Source organism: Mus musculus, chromosome 3 (genome assembly GCF_000001635.26).
Source record: "Mus musculus strain C57BL/6J chromosome 3, GRCm38.p6 C57BL/6J".
Lineage (NCBI taxonomy): Eukaryota > Metazoa > Chordata > Mammalia > Rodentia > Muridae > Mus > Mus musculus.
In genome coordinates this window covers 102,242,172-102,252,104 of record NC_000069.6, presented here as the reverse complement: position 1 = coordinate 102,252,104, position 9,933 = coordinate 102,242,172, and positions in this window count along the sequence as shown.

Below are 9,933 nucleotides of genomic sequence, written 5' to 3'. Positions count from 1 at the left end.
GAAAGTGAGTGACAACATCACTGACTAAAAGCCAGCTGAGAACATCTATTGCTCCCTGCTTCCCAACTAAGGACCCTGCCCAGCCTTTCTCAACATGGTGGACTGGATCCCCTCAAACTATAAACCAAAATAAATCCTGCCTCTTTAAAGTTGCTTCTTTCAAGGTATTTGGCCACATGCAGGTCACTGTTAGTGCATCCAACATTCTTGTCTTTGGTATTAGGGGGGTTGTAGGGAGGTTGTTGGTTGGTTGATTGGTTGTTTTGTTGTTGTTGTTGTTGTTGTTTTATTTTACTTTATTTTATTTCTGCCCAGCTCTCTGCCTGAAGCTCATCGGGGGTCTCTGGTTTTCCAGAGGCTCTAGGCGAGACAGCAGAAAGCAGTCATGGTCAGAAGCAGAGGAAAGAAGAAGCCATGGAAGGTCTTCCTGCCTGCTTCCGGCCAGGCCCTGTGCTCTCTTACAGCTGTGGCCTTCCCAACACGCACACCTGCTAGGCACTTCACCTCACTTCACCTTTGTCCTGGAGAGTCAGCTCTAATGTGACTGTGGCTGGAGAACGTCCTCTAAATGTCTATGAACTAGAGGCTTGGTCCGGGTGTGGTAATAGTGAGAGACGGGGGAATCTTTATGAGGTACCCCCGGGAATTAACGCTAGAATGAAGGAGTAGATTCAGTCTCATCAGGATGTTATAAAGCAAGTTCAGAGCATCCCCTCCCCACACTGTGTGATCAACCCTTTCAAACACTTCTGCTATAAGGCACTGATGGAACCAGAAGCCAGAGATGCTGGCACTAACATCTTGAATCTCCAAAACTGTGAGATAGAGAAGCCTCTTTTTAAAACAAAGTACCCACCCCCTGGTATTTTGTTATGACAACAGAAAGCGTCCCAAGACTGACAGTAATTGTCTCTTCTCTGTTACTAACATCACCAGGAATCATTACCCATTGGTTTCCCTGATCTTGTCCACTCTCCTATCCTCCGATGCAACTCCACAGTCAACATGCTTAGGTGACCCTTGTCTCCCATGGGTTCATGCTCCCTGCGCTCCCCAGCTTGTGACACCCTGTCTTCTTCACTCCCTGTCCTTTCCATCAACCTGAGGAGTTCCAGACATCTTTTCTTCCAGGAATAATGTCAGCAGTACAGACATTAAGCCATAGAAGTGAGAGTTATTAATGCTGGGCTAAAAGGTAAGACTTGGATAGCAGTGCATTAAGACCTAAGGGCTGAGACTAGAGAAAGGACTCAGCAGGTAAGGATGCTGTTGCTCTTGTGTGGGACCTGAGCTCTGTTCTCAGCACCCACATGGCAGTTCCCAACTGGCTATAACTCCAGTTCCAGAGGATCTGACTCCCTCTTCTGGCTTCTTGGGGAACTGAACATACATATGTGCAAGAAAAGCACCCATGTACATAGAGTTTAAAAATTATCTATTTTGTAAAAATCCAATAGCAGAAAATACACACCAAAGGGCATGGGGATGACAGAGACAAAGATGGGTGAAAGTGAACACTGCAGAAATGACCTGAGTGTAAAACTCTGAGCCTGAGCCTGAGCCTGAGGGTGAAGGCGGAGAGTGCAGAGATGTGTGGTTCCTGCTTCTACAAGAAGCAAGGAAGAATGCATGGGCCTAGATACAGGGAACAATAGAAGCCCAGATGCTGGGGCCAGGATGATGGAGCCTAGATGCTAGAGCCCAGATGATGGAGTCTGGATGATGGCACTCGGATGCTGGGGCCCAGTGCAACACCAGCAATTATCCTAGGAAAGGAAGAAGGATGCTATATTGGTTGCTTTTTTGTTGCTGTGATAAAACATCATTACCAAGAGCAGCTTATAGAAGAAAGAGTTTATTTGGGCTTAGGGAGCCAGAGGGAGAGTCCATAATGGTGGGCCAGGCGTGTCAGCAGGTGGCTGCAGCAGGCAGCAGAGACATCCCATCTTAGCTGCAAACATGAAGCAGAGAGGGTGAATGGGAAGTAGGGCGAGGCTAAAAACTCTCAAAACAGCCTCCAGCAGGGCCTCCCTCCCCCATCCAGACCTCCCCAAACTGCACCACCAAGTGAGGCTATTGGGGGGAGGGACATAGCTCATTCAAACCACATAGAGGGGTTGCTTCTGGGGAAGAGGATACAGGGATACCTGGCTCTGCGGGGATGGAGCGTCAACATACTTGTACCTGGCTCTGATGGGGAGAAGTGAACACTGACCAGGAGGGACAGTGGTTTGGAAGGGTGCAGTCTCTCTGTGCTCTGCACAAGTCTGCCTCTGACTGAGTCTTCAGTGTTTCATAGGACTCCTCACCCGAACTGCGGGCTGGACTAAAGTGTGGTCCCAGGTGGTCACTCAGAAGAGAATAGTCCTCACCTGTCTGTGCCAATAACCTTAGCCTCTTCCGGGGAGGCCTTTCACTAGCAGACTGTTAGCAGAATGACTGTGCCTTGGGCTTAGCTGCGACTTTCTCTTCCCTAATAAGAGAAGCAAGCAGAAAAAAAGCTGAGTGGACAGCTAATTCTAGACTGGGTTTGTGGTGCCATCTGGTGTAGAAGACGTGCCACTGCTTGGCCTGATGGCTGTCACAGAACCGTCTGTGTGTGAAGATTGCTTGAAATGCTTGCTAGAAATGAGCTGAGCTTCGGATGGGGCATTTAACTGCCTGGTATGGAATCTAAGTGTGTGGTTCTTCAAACATACAAGTGCTAAAGATCAAGCCTAGGGCCTTGTGCGCACTAATCAAGTGCTGTTCCACTAAGCTACACAAAGCTCCAATGTGTTTTTCTAGAAAACATTTCAGGTCTCAGGAGCATATGGTGAGGACCACAAATGAAGGACTGACTCTCCTAAGTGAGCCGTTCTGAGACACAGCACAAAATTCACCTGATTTTGAGACACATGGTGACTCTTTCTACACCTTTATCTTTAGGGGGGAAAATCTCCTGAATTTGATCTGGAAATACATGTACAAGTTAACATAGCCACTTCTGAATTTTAATCTTAGTATCTCAGCCCTAATGTCTACATAAGCCTTGTACTACCTAGGGTTCTCCAAAATGAACCAAGACAATGTCATAGGCATAGGAATAGATTTGCTAGGAGGAGGCAATGGCTCAGGGTTCTCTCTCTCTCTCTCTCTCTCTCTCTCTCTCCCTCCCTCCCTCCCTCCCTCCCTCTCTCTCTTTCTTCTTCCCACCCCTCCCCCAGCCATGAACACAGATACAGACATGGACACCCAGACACAAAAGTAAAAAGGGGAAGGGGGTGGGGAGGGAGGTGGTCCAGTGGTCTATGTACAAACCCTACCACCTGAGGTTTGGAGGTAAAGAACCTGCACACAGTGGCACACATATGTGACCCCAGCACTCCTATGGCGAGGTGGGAGAATGGGGACAGGATAATGTCCCCAACGCTTGGAACTAGGCTGAGGGATTCGTTACAAGCAAGTTGAAGGGCAAGGAGCGACCTGTGGTTGTCCTCTGACTTCTACAATCATGCCATGGCACAATGTGTCCCCCAGTATTAAAATAACAAAGAAGTGGGCTGGATAGAATGAAGAGGGAGATTGGGGGAGCTAGAAGAGAATACTAAAGGCTAGTGGGGATTTGGGTGAGTGATAGAAGAAATATAAGACAGGTATGGTCATGTCACTGTACCCACTCTTATTTATGATTAATACATACTAATAAAAACATTAGAAAGGAGCCTGGCAGTGGTGGTGCATGCCTTCATTCCCAGCACCCAGGAGTCAAAGGAAAGTGGACCTCTGAGTCTGAGGCCAGCCTGGTCTACAGAGCAAATTCCTGGACAGACAAAGCTATACAGTGAAATCTTGTCTTGAAAAAAACCAAAATATTAGCAACTTTCACCATGAGTGTTAGTCCTCCCACAGAGCACCAGGCACTTGGAGCACTCATCTTAGTGCTCCCTCATCTTTGGTAGTCACTCCACTACTGTTATTTGCCTATGTTTCTAGCACTGAGATTGGGAGAGGGGTGGGCAGGGAGAGAGAGCGAGTGAGAGAACAAGAGAGAGAGAGAGAGAGAGAGAGAGAGAGAGAGCCCTGAGCTTGTTTGCAGAGTAAACTACATTGTGAGAAAATGTCTGAACAACTTTTACACTAGCAAGGTGAGGAAATACAGCAAGACAGTGCTTAACACAAGAAAGAAGATACGAGAAAACACCGTAGCAGTAATGGCAGTGTCTGTGAAAGCCTTTAAAGCTCTCATCATATGGCCAAGACTGTCGGACTAGTCTGGCTTGTTTGTTTGTTTGTTTGTTTGTTTGAATTCATGTAGGTGTCATTTCAAAGGCAGGTAAGCACTAAGGGAATACTGAACGAAAAACCTGGAAAAGAGTATTCCAGGCAAGCTTGGGGACCCAAGTTCGATTCTTAGAACCAACATAAATGTGGAAGGATAGAAGCAATTCCACAAAGTCAAGTTGCCCTGTGCCTTCCACACATGCACTGTGGCATGTACACAGCCCCCTGACCATCTCACACACACACACACACACACACACACACACACACAAATAATAACACTAAATTAAATTTTAAAACACTCCAGACAAATGTTCACCAGCAGGAAGTATGTAATGATATATTAAAATCATCAAAATAGACTTTAAGGCCCATGGAGTTATCTGAGCTAAAAAGGCTCCACATGAAAATAAAAGATTTTCTTTTTTCTGAAAAAACCAGCATTTCTAGGTTTTCATATTTCTAGCAAATCCTGTCTATGTAAAGCGAATTGACCAGCAGAGAAATATTCACCAGTCTTCACCATGGGCTTCATTTTATCACCCCAGAAGTAACCAAATAGTCTAAAGGGAAAACGGTAAGATTTGGAAGTCATAGCTATCTAACAAGCACATGGGGAATTCCGTGTCTAACAACGAGAGAAGACATGTTTTCCTCAAGCACAGGTAAAGTTAGTTTTTAAACATGATAGCCTTAAAATATATAGGTAGAAATTTAGCAACGCGCTTTTTATTGATTCTCTGTGAGTTTCACATCATGGACCCCAGTCCCACTCATCTGCCAGTAACCTCATATCTGTCCTTGGTCCTTTGTAAACCCCCCTACCCACAAAAAATAAAATAAAATAAAATAAAAAACACACAAACAAAAATTAAACAAAACAAAGCATAGAAAACATCTTATGGGCTGGAAAGATGGCTCAGCGGTTAAAAGCGCTGACTGCTCTTCCAGGGGTCTTGAATTCAAATCCCAGCAACCACATGGTGGCTCACAACCATCTGTAATGAGATCTGATGCCCTCTTCTGGTGTGTCTGAAGACAGTGACAATGTACTTATATATAATAAATAAATAAATCTTGAATGAAAGAAAGAAAGAAAGAAAGAAAGGAAGGAAGGAAGGAAGGAAGGAAGGAAGAAAGAAAGAAAGAAAGAAAGAAAGAAAGAAAGAAAGAAAGAAAGAAAGAAAGAAAGAAAGAAAACATCTCGTAGTGGAAGCTGTAGTGTGTCCCAGTGTGTCCACACATCTTCACTTGCAAATGTTCTTTGCAATGAGTCATTGGTCTGATTCGAGGTCTCTGGCTTCTGTGATGCCATCAATATTGGATCCTCACTGGGACTCCTCCCTGTTATCCTGCTGTTGCCCTGTGTCGAGGAGATCCTGCAGCTTTGGATCAGCAGGACTGACCCTTTCACACACTCCAACAGTTCACAGAGGATGTAGAATTGGGGGTGGGATAACTCAAAGCCCTGGATCTGTGGCTGGGAGGTAGCTGAGCTGGTCATCCCACTAGCTCTCCTGCACCCATGCCACCAGGACAAGCTCTCCAATGCTGCCCCAGCTAGGCCACCCAACGCCACCATGGGCGGGAGGAAGGGTCGGCTCCCCTGCTCTTATTCTCATGTCCTTGAGGGCCAGCTCCCCTCTGCCCATGCCTCAAGAGCCAGCTCCACTATGCTGCCCAGTTGATGCATGAAACCCAGTGGCTCAAGTGTTGGAGCCAGCAAGGGGCTGCCTCAGGGCTGGCTCACCCATGCCTTCCCTATCAGGGCCCCTTCACTGTGTTGCCCAGGTGAAGTGCGGAACTCATGCCCCAGAGTGCTACAGCCAGTGAAGGGCAGGGCTAGCTCTCCGGCTCTGATGACGACCTCGGGGGCCAGCTCTCCTGACTACTGCAGGTGGCAAGGGGCGAAGTGGTGAGGGCCTCACCCCCATGCCCACTCTACCTCCCCTTGGGCTGACTCACCCACTCCCCCTCCACCAATGCCAGCTCTACTGTGCTGTCCAGGAGAGGTGCAGGGCTGCTCTCTTGAGTGCTGCTGTCAGTGAGAGGTGAGGCTGGCTCTCCGGAATGCTGCAGCCAGTGAGAGGTGGGGTCAGTTCTGCACAGCCCTTGTACAACTATGTGGTCCCAGGTGCCTGTCCAGACCAGAAATGTCCTTATGCTCTCTAGTGGTAATATGAGCCACAGATTATTGACACCCACCCCTGCTGCTGCACGGCCACAGACCCAGACATGGCCCTCAGTAGCAGCTCGGGCTGAGACTTCAACATGGTCTCAGGTAGCGGGACTGGCTATCACACAGGCGATTCCTCTCTACCCTTGCGTCTCCATCTCTCTTCACAATGCTCAAATTGTTCTGCTTCCCTTTCTCTTCCATCTGCCCACCACATGCTTGGACACTGTAATGGTTCCCACTGCGGGCAGTAACTGGTGAGCCTCTGGGTGACCTCCTCTTCCGGTGCCACATGGCATGGCAGCAATCACACCTCTATGTGTCTACAGCCTGCCCATGTGGCAGGGTGACAAGCAGGCCTTTCTGTGTCTACTGTCACCCATCTTGTGGGGACAAACAGGTCCCAGGCATCTTTCTCCACCTGCGCAGCAAGTCGGGGCAGTGGGCTGGTTTCTAGATGTCTTCCTCTCTCTTGCTTCAAGCAACATACTTATTAATGATTCACAAATCAAAATATCTACATTCTAAAGTGGACATCCTGTGAGTGTCTGAGAAACAAGCCTACGTGCCTCCCCAGTCTTGGGCATCTTCTTTAGCTCCTGGCCTGTGATCGTCACACAGGTACCTCAGTGCTCTGGACTGTGGTGAACATGTGGGGTCTGGATGCTGCTGCTTGCTTTTATGCTGAAGGGCCAGAAGTCCATCATGGAGACATCTGTGAACGAGCCTCCTGTGGTCTGCATGTTGGCTAGTAGGAAATGAACTATGAGAGGCAGCTGAGAAATAATTCCCCCTCCTTTCTCTCTCTTGCAGATAACTCTGAGGCCCTCCTTGCCCACTGAAGGAACGCAGATGTCAGGAGAATCAGTTGCCCTTGGGACTCCATGTGAAGAAAGTAGTGTGTACCATAATTCAGTTTTATATGTGGACTCAAGTCTTAATTCCTTCTCTGACTCAGGTTTTTACAGTAGTCACATCATTATTGCTTCAGACTCCTCTGCCGCCACCACCACCACCTTTTTTTTCCTGAGAGAAGGCAAAGAGAGAGAGAGAAGGTCTCCATCTGTTTCTCCATCAGGCCTGGAACTCGTGCAGTCCTCCTGCCTCAGCCTCCTGAGTGATGGAATTATAAAGCTATAGCCAGTCAGGATCTACTTTCTGAAGTAGCCATGTTCAGACATTTTACAAATGATAAACAGATTACTCCTGAAACCCTGAGGAATACAACTGAAACTTATGAAAGGCATTGTGCTCTGTACTGAAGAACTCTGAAAAATAAGCGAACAAGCCAGATGCCGATAAACTAATCAGGGAAGAACAATAGAACAAGCCAAAAACCATAGAGGAAACATAAGAAGCTCAAAGATAGTTGGGCACGATGGCACATGCTTTTGGTTCCAGCACTCAGAAGACAGAGCCTGGTGAATCTCTGTGAGTTTGAAGCCAGCCTGGTCTACAAAGGGAGTTCCAGGACAGCCGGAGCTAAACACAGAGAGACCCTGCCTCAAAAAACAAACACAAGAAAACAACAAAAAACAAACAAACAAGAAAACAAACAAAAAGACATAATTTAAATGAAAGACAAATATACAAACCAAAAAAACCAATGGTTTGTTGAAAACGTGAATGCTTTAGAAAAACCTGTGATGAAATGAAGAAAAAAGACACACACTCCAAAGGGGTAGTAAAGAGAGAAAGAAAAGATTATAGTAACGATTTTAAAGCTAGAAATCAAATATCTGAGGTAAATTTTATTTGGCCATGTTGAAAACCTTGGTAAAAATGGTGGATCTTAGCTATGACTTTAATACTGACTCAAGCAAGAGGAAGCTGGAGTAAGGTGGAGTCAAGACTTCTGACTCCTACGGGATGATGGTAGCCATCCAAAGCTACATCTCCATGGACGTGCTCCCAAAGCTACACAGGACAACAGAACACACAGAACTGCTCTTCTGTCACACCAACACGGGAACCAATCTGCATACAGATGAGGAGTAAATCTGTTCAAGGAACAGTCACCTGATGAACCTTTTCTTCAGCAGAGGAGCCAGGTATGAAGCAAGAGTTTTGTGCAAGAGTTTGTGCTACGGTGAGACCCATTCAGTTACAGAGAATAAATAACGTCCACCCGTCAGCTGTGGAGGTGAACACTTGGAATCCCAGAATTCGGGAGGTGGAGGAAGGAGGATTAGGCATTCAAGGGTTTGGGGCTAGCCTGGGCTACCTAAGATCCTGTGTCAAAATAAATAGATATAATAAATTCTCTCTATTAGAATGTGCACGCACTATCAGAATAAGAGCTTTCTACCCAGAGAGGGAGATACTGGTACTAATCTCACAATTAAGTCAGTATCTGAAGAAAATAGAGAGCCTTCAAAAGTATGTGAGCCTAAGGGACCACAGGAAGAAAGGAGAAAGGGGTTGCTTGGAAAGGGGTGGAGTTCCTTAGAGGCTTGCTACCTTGGGATTATCTGTCCTTGGAAACACTGAAAACAGTCACCCTTCATTAAAGAAATTGAATTTCATCGTACCAACAGCAGAGGGTACTATTGACTTAAGAAACTCCATACACGGCCATTTCAGCTGGCATCAGCTCTTGCCTGCAGACTTCATGAGAGATGAGGGAACAGGGCAGAAACCACTAGTGAATGGTACATCTGATTACTGCTGCAGGCAACAAGAGTTCCGACTCTCTGCGAACCCTCAGTGGAACCAGGGAACACGCACAGCTGTCTGCTTACAAGTAGAAGCAGAAAAGATACATTCACACTGATGTCATCCCCACTGATTCCCATGCAACCAGGAAGTCTGCTTCTGGGAGATCTCACTTTTGAGAAAGACCTTGCCTCGAAGCCTGAAGGAGTACTCTTGCCATCCAGCTACCAGCTGCAGTGGCTTGGCTACCTTCTTTCTCTGAGTCAGTTGTACTCCTCTGAGGCAGCAGCTGTCTGTGAGGGAATGTGGCAGGGTCCTGGGGTTTTGCTATTCTGGCCCAGTGTGTGCCAACTTTGTCTCAGTGTTCTCTGCCAACTAAAACTTGAAGGATCCACCTCATCATTTGGGGATCTCCCTGTCCATCCCCAGTTCCGTTGCACAGGTGTCTGATCTGCACTGCCTTAAGGCTTTTCCTACCCAGTTCTGTTTTTCACAGGAGCTATACCCAACCTAACACCTTTCACTCCCAATTCCATCTGTTACCTAGAGCACTGACTGGGCTGATACAATCAAGAGCTTCTGCTCCCTAGACTTCCAGGTTTGCCTAGGATTCAGAATAGCCAAGGGGACTCATATAGGCACACCACATGGCAGAATTGTAGAAATCCTATGAAAGAGATACTCCAGATAGAGATGCAGAACTAGGCATTGCAATGCAGCAGTAGGTACCAGTTGCTGTCAGTTCATTATCTCATGTTTAGTTGATTGCCCCAGCAGAGAAGCTGAGGTCCTGGGAAGATGTTAAAGCTGGACATTAGAAATGACTGATACAACCAACT